Source organism: Gekko japonicus, unplaced genomic scaffold (assembly GCF_001447785.1).
Source record: "Gekko japonicus isolate JY-2015 unplaced genomic scaffold, Gekko_japonicus_V1.1 scaffold5812, whole genome shotgun sequence".
Classification (NCBI taxonomy): domain Eukaryota; kingdom Metazoa; phylum Chordata; class Lepidosauria; order Squamata; family Gekkonidae; genus Gekko; species Gekko japonicus.
Window position 1 is genome coordinate 1 of NW_015192403.1, and position 12,191 is coordinate 12,191.

The 12,191-nt window shown below is 46.2% G+C and overlaps 1 long non-coding RNA gene across 1 annotated transcript; it reads right to left on the minus strand.

Moving 5' to 3' along the window:
- Positions 1-895: 895 nt before the first annotated feature.
- On the minus strand, positions 896-8,013 carry LOC107125003. The gene is made up of 3 exons (XR_001483008.1): positions 7,908-8,013; positions 3,840-3,917; positions 896-957 (listed from the first exon to the last, which is right to left on the minus strand). It is a non-coding gene; the product is annotated as an uncharacterized LOC107125003 (long non-coding RNA).
- Between the last annotated feature and the right edge of the window lie 4,178 nt (positions 8,014-12,191).

Here is a 12,191-nt window from a genome sequence, read left to right on the forward strand (position 1 = left end):
GGAAAATTCTTGGACTTCCCTCGTGTGTTGCTGATGCAGCTTTATGCTTAGAAACCAATCAAAGGCTTCTATCGACCAGAGCATGGCTGATAACGACTCAGTTTTAACTTAAACTTCATTGCCATGGTAAAGCTAAACGTATTATTACTCACATGCTAACCGAGTCCCATCTCTCTCCATGGCTCAGATATGTAGAAGAGAAACTCTCTACAATGCGAATATCCCTGGATTATTTAGCCCCCTTTTCAGATAAACAAGCCTATGCTATTATCAAACAAAGATTTCTTGATGTCGAAAGGCAAGAACTTAGGGAACGCAGAGCCAGCAGATGCTCCCCAAGTAGGCTGGGGACTTTTGACATGGGCTCTACTGCAAAATATCTGTTAACAGCCCCACATCATCGCAGAGCATACATGCTTGCACACTCTAATGTTCTGCCATCGGAGGTGCTTTTAGGGAGGTACCGCCAGATACCATCTGTAGACAGACTTTGTCCTTGTTATCTAAAAGATATAGAATCCAGTCCACTATACACACCATACTTCATTGCCCCCTTTACAGGGATATTCGATCTTGTTTTATTACTCCATTTCTAGAGGGTAAGAGCTGGCATTCTGATGACACAATTGTTCACTTTCTTCTGTTTAATTCTAATTGCGAAATAATGGAGGCTGTTGCAAAAATTTTATATAATGCAGTCAGAAGACGAGGCTTGAACAGCCAAGTGTAAGTCACTGATGCATCTTAGTATTTTGCTGTATTTCCATGACGTTTTGTGCTTTCAATGCCAATAAACGTTTTGTGGGTGTGCGTGTATATTAAAAAAATATGAGAAGCACCTCTCCCCCCTAAACTGTGCACACGCACACATAACACACTGCAGCCCCATCATGTTACCTATTTTCTTCTTCTGCTGCCGGCCAGCCGATTCAGTTATTGTTTCCTTCTTTTTTTCCACTGAAAAGATCAGACACCACAGTGAGTTGTTTAGAAACAAAAAAACCCCAGCCGCCGCCGCCGCCTCCTCCTCTTTTCTCCCAGAGCTCGAGCATTTATATAAATATGACAACAGGCACATAGAAGGAGAGCTGCAATTACTGGCAAGGGGTGAGAGGAAGAGAAGGCTTGTTTATTTCTCCCAAGGTTAGAGCGGTGCGGCTAGCAGAAGGCAAAGCCTACTTGGAACACCAGGTTCACTGCAGACCATAAACTCTGGCTAAAAAGCCACAACACCAACTTTTGTTGAACTGCTATTCCAACCAGGACCACTCTGTCACATAATATGCTAGACAAATTCTATACAGCAATACAGACGAATGGATACACTTAACACATCAGACTGGCTGCATTATAAAAGCCTGCAAATTCTTGGCATGGAGGGATACGGCGGGGATTCAGAAGTGTTATTCTCTTTTGGGTTTTAGTTAGAGATGCTTTCACTATTATTGTAAGCCGCCTTGAGTCAAGAGGACAGGCGGGATATAAATGTTTTACTAAATAAATCAATTAATAAGCAGGATACTTAGTTTAACAACTAAGAATGTGTGCAAATGTTTTTTGCTTAAGCCCAGTTTTTGTATGTGGTTATCCCAGCAGAATGGCACAATCTGGATCCTTGCTGGAATCTAGATAAGCTTGAAAAGCTTGCAAAATTTTCGTTGTGGAAGTGGTTCAGTGGACAAGTTCTAATGTTCCATGCAGGATATGCCACAAGGGCTAAAACAGGGTAGAGCCAGTGGCTTCCAGAGCAAGCTTGCTAGGTCACGGCGTATAGCAGGGATCCTCAACATAGTGCCTGGGGAGGGCGCTCTGGTGCCCACCGATACCTTCCCTGGCACCCTCCAAGTGTTTTTAGAAAGTGGGCAGGGCTGTGGGGTTTTTTTTTTTTTGCCAAGGAAGGCTTTTGATCAGCTATTGGAAATTACATCAGCTGTGAAGATTTTTAAACATGCTACTTTGGCAGCAGCTGCCAACACAGCAAAAGGACTGTGTGACTGTGGGTAAGCTGCGGCAGTCATTCAGTGGCTGACTCCACTTCTTGCAACAGCCATTTGTGGCAGCCACTCTGTGCCTATGTGTCAGAATTCCAAAGGTGTCTGCTGGCTCAAAGAAGCTTGGGGACCCCTAGTGTACAGGGTCTATACAGTCCCATACATCACAGTTTTGCAATGCAACACTGGCCAGTTAGAAGAAGAAATTGGATTTATACCCCACCCTTCACTATCGAAAGGAGTCTCAGGCCCTGGTCACACGGCAAAGTTGCCGTGGGAGAGGCACAGATGGTGGGTGGATTATCCCGGGCGTGATCACACCCCAACATCTGGGAAGTAGAGCGCACCGGTAGCTTACCGCCGACAATGCGCCTTAAAAAACTAGTACCTCCAAGGCCTCAGAGTGGCGTACAATCTCCTTTCCTTCTCCCTCCCACAACAGACACCCTGTGAGGTAGGTGAGGCTGAGAGAGCTCTTTCGAAAACTGCTCCTGAGAGAACAGCTCTGAAAGAACTTGTAACTGACCCAAGGTCACACCAGCAGCTGGATGTGGAAGAGTGGGGAATCAAACCCAGTTCTCCCAGATTAGTTTTGATGGCAGACTCAGTAATGGAGGTCAAAGAGTGAAGAACAGCTGCTTTATTTTGTAGCTGAACCTACAGTAAAACTGTTCCTGTGACTTATAAGCAAGCATGCCTCGTTTTCAGTCATTCCCCCCTAGGGGTTTGTGCTTAGACTTCCAGCTACGTAAGCAAGGATTAGGTAAGGCTGGTATGAACTCAGCAACCTTTCTTCAAGAGGTCAAAGAACAGGCATGGCTCGACACAACACCACTTTGTCCACAACACTGCCTTGGCCACAGCAGTACTTTCTCCAGATACAGTCTCATTTTCCTGCAACAGTGAAAGTTGATACCCCATGAAGACTGCACAAAGCAGCTCACATAAAAAAAACACCAAAACAGCTCCTTGCATTCTGCTCACACTGGGAGAGGGGAAGGGAGGAGAACCGGCAATACTGAGGGCAAAAGAAAAGCTGTTGATAAAGTGATTGGATATAGTGAGCACTCTACTTTCCTAATATTTAGAAAACACTTAAGGCAAAAATGACAGATCATATTCTACAACTCCAAAGTTGCTTTGTTTCAACACCAGTAAAGATGCATGTGCAATGTGAACATCTGAAAGTGACACATTTAACACTGTAGAAACAACAGAAGTTCGCCAAAAAGGAACAGGTCAACAGACCAGAAGCAGTGCACTTTATTTTCACACCCCCTTTTTTTTTTAAAGGGCCAATAAGCCAGCAAACACACTTTAAAAATGATTTGCTATGCGCAACGGAATTCCCATTTAATCTTATGGTGGTGACTGAAGGATGCTAAAACATTTTCTCTTTGTACACTTGAACTGTTGTGCTACAGACACAGTTGGGAGAAAGAAGAGCAATATCTGCTTCCTGTATAACTTATTTACATCATCTCTAACCTGCCTTTCTCCCAATGGGACTGGATTAATCCTTTACTCATGGAAACAACCCTTGTGGCCTCAGCCATCCTGCAAAAGTTGGACTCGCCCTGTTACTATTCTTAGTTACAGCAGGACCCTCTTGTCCTGCCTTACAAAGGCCTACAAGGGATGACTCGAGGGGAAATCACCGGTCACCACAGAGTGAGCTTCTTCCCCCTCCATATATAGCTACTGGATCCGCTGCTTCAAGACAAGCCAGTATAGATCAGAGGAGTGGAAATATTTTAAATAGCTGCCCAAGATGCACAGTCTAGAGCACGAGCAGCTCTGTGACAAGGCAAGTTTTATTGTCGATTTGGATCTGGAAGCAGCACTTACGTTTTTTACTCTGCTTCTCCACCTCTGCTTTCAGCCTCTTGTACTTGTCTGTTCGATACACCAGCACCCATGTTATGCCTGAAATAAAGCACACACATCATCGTAAGACAGAACTGCATTGTGCACAATAAAAGCTCCAGCTGACCGACTAGCAAAGTGCAGAGCTCATACAGGGCAGATGCATCACAACCATGCACTCGTGGCTTGGCAGTAGACAAAGATGTTTTATAGTCTCTGGGCTTGGAAACTTCTCTCTCTGGCTGTGCAGGAAGTAAACCTTCTCTTTTCTTTGGAAGCTGAAGCCAAAGAGTGTCGCTTCCCCAAAGCCCTGCCTTTCATTAGTGCAGTAAGTATATCAAGAATCACTTTTGCATCTGCAGGGAGCACCCCTTTAGCAACAGATGCCACCAGCATAAGAGGGTGCTCTGTTCCCAGGGTCTCACCTCCTTAGATGAGTGCTGTCTGCCTTGACTCTACCCTGGGTAAATTTGCCTTGGCAACCATTTTAGGAGCTAGCAATGTCTTGCTATGGAGAAGGTGAGGTCAAGGCTCTCCTTAGACTATGTAAACAAGCAGCAGGGGAGTGGTTCACTGATGGGACACCTGCATGCCTACCTACCACCACAGGGGCTTGCAAAGCCAGGCACCCACCTTGGTCTATCAATGAAATTTGGTCAGCAAATGCAAGTCTTCCTGAGTGCAAAATCCAATTATTATCAAGCAGCCAGGTGTGCTGGATTACCTTCTACTGACCTTGCCTGACTGTCTCCTACCACCTTGCCTCGGGCATGGATGAAGCCTCCACCCTGCCAGCCCTTTCGTTCACCCTGTTTGGGTACAATCATGTTTTGTCACCTTTCTGCGAAGCTGCTCCTAATTCAGTCAAAGCCAGGACTCACCCTGAATTCCTGGACTTTACAATGATCTATTTGGTATTCCTTTGTGTTGGCTCCTATTAACTCTATTGCTGGTCCGCCAGCCAAAACTATGCACTCTTCTCCTCTCTTCTAGCACAGAGGCTGCTAACTCCCTTTTTTCTTTGGGACTCTGGGGTGCTTCCTTTTCAGAAAGGAGCATCTCTCTGCTGCCCTACCTTCTTATTTCCTCAGGACCTTTGGAAGCTCTGCCTAAAGAACTCTTCTCTCAACCTCTGGATCATTGAAACAGACAACATTCCATCCCCAATTCAGCTGACTGAGATTAGGTAAACTCCTCTTTATTCCTTTTCTCTTAGAAACCATATTTTCTCCTTCTTTAAATCCCTCTCTGCCATTTCTCCTGGCCTGGCACAGAATTCATCCTAAGTCAGAGGCCTGGCATTCTTTCACTTTCTTTACTCTCATTTAACTCTTCATACATATGTCCTTCTGAACACAGTCATTTCACTGTTCTTACGCTTAAGTACATTTCAGTTCCTATACCCCTGAATTTCCCTTTGTTTTGGAAAAGCTCTGGCTGTTTTGTGGTTAGAGGTAGTCTGTTACAGGAACCTTTAGCTCACACACTATCTAGATAATCACTAAACCACATATTCTGCTCTAACTAATTCACAAACGTGTCAGATTTCCAAGCCAGGCAGGCTATGGAAGTGGGGAGATGTTTTCCCCTGACCCTGAGTTTAATTCCTCCAAATTGGTTGAAGAAGAAGAGATTGGATTTATACCCCGCCCTTCACTTGGAGTCTCAGAGCGGCTTACAAACTCCTTTCCCTTCCCCTCCCCACAACAGACACCCTGTGAGGTGGGTGGGGCTGAGAGAACTCTGACACAAACTGCTCTTTTTCAAGGACAGCTGTGCCAGAGCTTGTGACTGACCCAAGGTCACATCAGCAGGTGCAAGTGGAGGAGTGGGGAATCAAACCCGGTTCTCCCAGATTAGAGTCTGCACACTTAACCACTACACCAAACTGGCTCTCAAACTGGTTGCAGTTCTGGGTGTGTCACAAACCCAAGAGCGCAGACGCGTCTAGGATACACATGAAATGGAGCACATGTAGTAACAGTTTGGCTTGGAACATCCCAACATTTTTTGTTTGAAACCACCCTCGGGTTACTGTGCTGTCATCAGCTCCTTCCCCACGGCAGCAATTTTGTGTAGTATTCCACTATCCTTTCTGAAAATTCCAGAGAGTTAGCAGGCTCAACAATGTTGGGAACCCCTGCCCTACAGAATTTGACTTGGAGTGAGAACAGCAAATATGTTCCTTCCTTACAGTGATAATTTAGCTGAAAATTGATCACTGACCATCTTGATGACTCCTACATGTCCCAGACCCCGATACCAATTGAAAAGAGCAAGCTGTTATTTAGGTTGGAGCTCAGCACCAACATTACCTCCCCTCCCAAATGCAGACACATGCATTTAGTTTGGATCTCATATCACTGGCTGACAGTGGGAGAAGGCCACAGAAAACCATGCAGTTTGCAGGAATAGTGCATGTTGCATGAGTAGTGCTTCTAATGCAATGCAAGCAACTGTGCATCCTAAAAATACATTGCCATAGAAAAGGTGCTTCAGAAATCAGCCAAAAGGCCAAATTAGTTCAGCATCCTGCTTGCAGCAGATGCTACCAAGGCACTCATAAGGGTAGGGGCTATGGCTTAGGTGTAGGGAGCTTGCTTTGCATGCAGAAGGCCCCAAGTTCAAGCACCAGTATCTCCAATTAAAAGGATCATGTAGTACATGATGGTAGCAGCCCTAGCGCCCAGGCTAGCCTGATCTTATCATGGATCAGAAGCTAAGCAGTGTCAGTACCTTGATGGGATACCACAAAAGACTGGAGCTACTGTGTAGAGTCTTGCCTTGAAAACCCCATGAGGTGGAACTTCATGGGGTCTCTATGAGCCGGTTGCAACAGAACAGCACACCTTACCTTTAGGAGGTGATGCAAAAGACTTTTTCCTCTGCCTGAGACCCTGGAGAGCTGCTGCCAGTATGAGTAGACAATACTGACTGTGATGGACCAATGGTCCGATTCAGTTATCAGGCAGCTTCGTATACATTCGTATGTATGTATGTTTGTAAGACCCAGCCAGACTAAATGTATTTTATTTATTTATTTTTCACATTTGTATCCCGCCCTCCCCAGTGGGCTCAGGGTAGCTAACAAGGGGAAGGTGATTCGCCATGCCATATTTAAAAACACATAAAACATCATAAAAACATCCGACACTTAAAACAACGGTGCTCAATCAATTGCTGATCTCATACGTCCAAGATGGAATCAACACAGTTCCAGGTGGCACTCCCATGGTATTTATGCCCTCACAAGACTCACCTTGCTGCACCAAAGTATACGGCACATTCATCAGTTCCAAAAGGACAAAAAGACACAAGTTCTCCCCAGCTGCTTACCCCCCCTTAACAACTGGAACTCAAGGAGTCCCGCTTCCTCAGAACATGGAAGTTCCACTGTCATAGGTAGCAACTTATACTGAGTATCAGGATGAACAATCCCCCACCCCCTTAGAATTTTAAAAAGTTTTCCTTAGGATGCCTATCCCAGGAACTTCAAAGCAAGCTACTGATGGAGGCCTGTGTGGTTACAGGTTCCTCCTGACTACCAATGGGGTATGGGGAAAGGGCTGCCAAGATCCACGTTGGGAAACTTCTGGAGATTTGGGGGTGGATCCTGGGGAGGACAGGGACCTCAGTGGGGTGCAATGGCACACTCTCTGCACTCTGGAGATGGGCTGTAATTCCAAGGGATCCCCTGGTCCCACCCGGAGGATGGCATCCCTAGGTTGTGACTTTTCAGTCTCGTGAGAGGCACCGCTAGGATCCTGACCCTTGTCCTTCTCCCTCCCACTGCAGAGGGGAAAGGAGGAGGAGCCCCAACCACGGCTTGCTTCGCCCTGCACCACCCGTCACACGAAACCCCTGCAATGCAAACCTCCCCGGAGAGCAGCTGTCATCCTGGGGAAGACTCAATAAGCCTGGCCCGTCGAGAGGCCGAAACTCTTCGTTCCATGCTTGCCCCGCCCGCCTGCCTACCCACCCACCCGGCAACCGCTTAGACGGGCAACACCCCCAACCATACTCTGGCTCTTCCCAGCCCCTTCAGCTCACCCTCGGCCAGCAGCGCGGTGCACACCGAGATGAAGACGATGAGGACAGTGTCCGCGAACATAGTACTCATCGTAGGGGCCGGTGGACGAAGGCGCCTCAGGTACGCTTAGGCCCGGCCGGAAATGACGGAGACATCCCCACCCCGTAGCTTCCGGAAGCGACCGTTTGAAAAAGCAAAGGCGCGCGAGAAAAGAGCCCGCCTCTGGAACCGGGAGACAGAGGGGACGCCGCCCTCAACCAATCGGCAGCCGCTTCTGCAAGCGGGCGGGCCAATTAGTGACTCGTGTGGTCAAAAGAACAAAAGTTGGAATCTAGCGGCAGCTTTAAGACCAGCAAAGTTTTATTCAAGGACAGGTATGAGTTTTCGTGTGCAGGTACACTTCCTCAGATACACTGAAATGGAAGTTACCAGGCCGTACATATAGGTAGAGGATGAGCAGCAAATTGGCATAATCATAATAAGCGGTGTTTAACAGATGCAAGAACCATACCGGAATAACAAGCTTGGTTTATATGGGTCACCAATTTGGTTGCGTTTAATTCCAGGGAAATAAACAGTGAAGGAAATATATAAAAATTGGAGAGAGATGGGCAAATCTATGACACCCTGTATTGTAGTGGTTAAGTGTGCGGACTCTAATCTGGGAGAACCGGGTTTGATTCCCCACTCCTCCACTTGCAGCTGCTGGATGACCTTGGGGAAGCCATAGTTCTGGCACAGCTGTTCTTGAAAAAGAGCAGTTTCTGTCAGAGCTCTCTCAGCCCCACCTACCTCACAGGCTGTTTGTTGTGGGGAGGGGAAGGGAAAGGAGTTTGTAAGCTACTCTGAGACTCCGAATGAAGGGCAGGGTATAAATCCAATCTCCTCCTCTTCTTCTCCTTCTGGGGTGGAGGACCGTTTCTTCCGTTTTTTCTTTGGCTGGGAAGGCTGTGGTGTTTATTTAATTCATTTACACCTTGTCTTTCTCCCCCATGGGGACCCAAAGCAGCTTACATCGTTCTCCTCTCCTCCATTTTATCCTCACAACAACCCTGTAAGGTAAGTTGGACTTACAGTTAGTGACTGGCCCAAGTTCATCCAGCGAGCTTCCACAGCATGAGTCGGTATTTGAACCTGGTTTTTCTAGATACTTTTTATCCTCACAACAACCCTGTAAGGTAAGTTGGACTTACAGTTTGTGACTCGCCCAAGGTCATCCAGCGAGCTTCCACAGCATGAGTGGGTATTTGAACCTGGTTTTTCTAGATACTAGTCTGACACTATTAACCACTACACCACAGTGGCGCTGTATATGCCAACAAACTTCCAGACTTTTGAAGAAAGAGTGCCCTGCGCTTAGGAAAATCCACAAACAGAAGCCAAACAATACCTTTTTATCAAGACAGGCCAAACTAACACAACTCATTGTGCAACCTTTCAAGTTCTCCAGCACTCTTCATTGGGCTGGAAGTTGGCAGTCTCTGGGCTTAGGAAGTCTCTTCTCAAGCGTTACCTAAATTTAGTACCATTTTGTGGGCAAACTGACTGCTAACCGCGTATGTGTGGTTCTATTCGGCTCCTCCCAAGAACAATTGGAGGCCTAACTGACTCTGGAGGATGTTGACTTCCGTACATAATTTGCACACAGTGAGGAGCATCTACAAAAAGATATTTTTACAATAGGAAAAAAGCAGTAACTCTTTATATGCAACAAACTTCAAGACTTGAAGAAGGAGTGCCCAGGGCTTAGGAAAATCCACAAACAGAAGCCAAACAATACCTTTTTATCAAGACAGGCCAAACTAACACAACTCATTGTGCAGCCTTTCAAGTTCTCCTGCACTCTTCATTGGGCTGGAAGTTGGCAGTCTCTGGGCTTAGGAAGTCTCTTCTCAGGCGTTACCTAAATTTAGTACCATATTGTGGGCAAACTGACTGCTAACCACGTATGTGTGGTTCTATTCGGCTCCTCCCAAGAACTATTGGAGGCCTAACTGACTCTGGAGGATGTTGACTTCCGTACATAATTTGCACACAGTGAGGAGCATCTACAAAAAGATATTTTTACAATAGGAAAAAAGCAGTAACAAATCAACATGAGAACCTGCCCTAAAACACTTAGGAAAAGGCAACTGTGGATCTATGTAATACCTCATGGATCTTCACGCTTTATTGCTCAGATCCCCGCAAAACCTGTCTTCAGATCACAAACCAACCCCATGGAGTCCTGTGACACACAAAAAACATGGAACCTTAATATCTGTACTTTTAACTCTTTAAAACCCACTGTCAAATCACATTCACATCCCTGGACTACAGTATCTACAGATGTCATGCTTAATTTGATGCTGAATTTTGGGGAGGTCTGTGTAAAAATAAGGATATGTGCTTCAGATGATTATCTATGTTTTTGCCCAGAACAAGGTGTGTGTTTGAGGGCAGGTACTCATGTTGAGTTATTGCTTTTTCTCCTGTTGTGAAGATATCTTTCTGCAGATGCTCCTCGCTGTGTTTTTGCACAGATCATGGGATCTGTGATTTTTTTATTGTAATGGACAAGGATATCAGCTGTGGTGATTTCACCTTGCTAAAGTATAAAAATTATAAATAAGGATCCATTTAAAAATCCTCTCGCTCTGACATATTTATTTATGCAGCTTATTTATAGCCCACGTTTCTCATTGAGCCTCCCGGCAGATTACAGAGTACAGAAAGAGAAAACCATGTAAGCTTTCAGTTTAGGATATCGAATGAAGAAGGCAATAGGACTAGGAGTACAAAACTGAGTGGCCATTTGAGCAAGTGACTTGAGTAGGATTCAGTTTAGGATGACACTGCTCAATAGCAGACAGCTGAAAAATATAATGTTTTAATAGCGATGACTATGAGGTTCAGTCTGTGGTGACTCACACATACCTAATGACTTGATATTAAAGTCATCAGGATGAGGAGGGAAGTCAGGAAGCAAGACGTTGTAGGACCATGACCAAGGGATTCCTCAAGAGAGGCAGACATAGCACAAGAGCTTAATGACAGGTAGGGCAAAAACATTCTGCTTTTGGCCACCAGGAGGTATATGGCAGTTTGAAAGCCACACAAGAGATTCAGACAACCTAGTTTCAGTAAGGTCAACAGGAGCTACTGACAAGTATACTTGCATCAGGTTACATCTTTATGGTATAAAGCCCATCAAATCTGGGATACATAGATCTTCTCCAAAAATCTTTGCTGCCTCAATTGTCATCTTTGGCCCCGGTCACATGGCAAAGTTGCCGCGGGAGAGGCACAGATGGTGGGCGAATTATACGGGTGCGATCACACCCCAACATCTGGGAAGTGGAGCGCACCCGTGGCTTACCGCCGACAATGCGCGTTAAAAAACTAGTACCTCTAAGGTACTAGTAAATGTTTGCCACGGGCTGCCTCCAGACGCCCGTGGTGTGATCAAGCCGGTGTGCGGCATTCCCCTCTGGTCCCTTGATTACCCGCCGGCACCGAGGGAAGGACCCATGTTGTGCCGCCAGTGCATCTGATCGCGTAATCGCGGATCAAACTGCGCCGGGGCAATTAGCCACGCCTCCCCGCGCGATATCCGGCCCATGTATAGCTTTATTTCGGTACTGTAAACATCCCAGTTAAATGTAAGCGTGGCCTCTCTACCATAGATAGCTTTATTTCAGGCATTGGTATGGTACTGTAAACATCGCAGTTAAATGTAAGCGTGGCCTCTCTACCAACTTGACCTTCACCAAAACTTGGGGTAAAAGTGAGACGTTGATGAGTGTGGCTGATGTCTCCAGTTCCTGGTTCTTAAAAGATAATTGCCCTCACCTGGATGGCCCAGGAGCCGGATCTTGTTGGTCTTGGAAACTAAGCAGAGTCGGCCCTGGTTCGTACTTGGATGGGAGACCACCAAAGGTCAGGGTTGCTACCCAGAGAAAGCAGTGGCAAGCCACCTCTGTTTATCTCTTGCTTTGAAAACTCTACAGAGCAGCCATAACTTGACAGCACTTTCTGCCACCACCAAGAGATGATCACTGACAACTTTGACAAGGTTTGAGAATCTGAAGGCCAGCCATGCAAGGCTGTACAGGTCTCGCACATATTTATTATTGATTATATATCTTGTTTGCATCCTACCCTTCCTCCAAGGAGCTCAGGGCAGCATACATCCTTCTCCCCTCCGCCCTTTCATCCTCACAACAGCCCAGTGAGATACATTAGGCAGAAAGAGTGAGCGCCCAAGGTTACCCAGCAAGCTTCATGAAGACGGGGGATTCGAACCTGGGTCCTCCAGGTCCTAG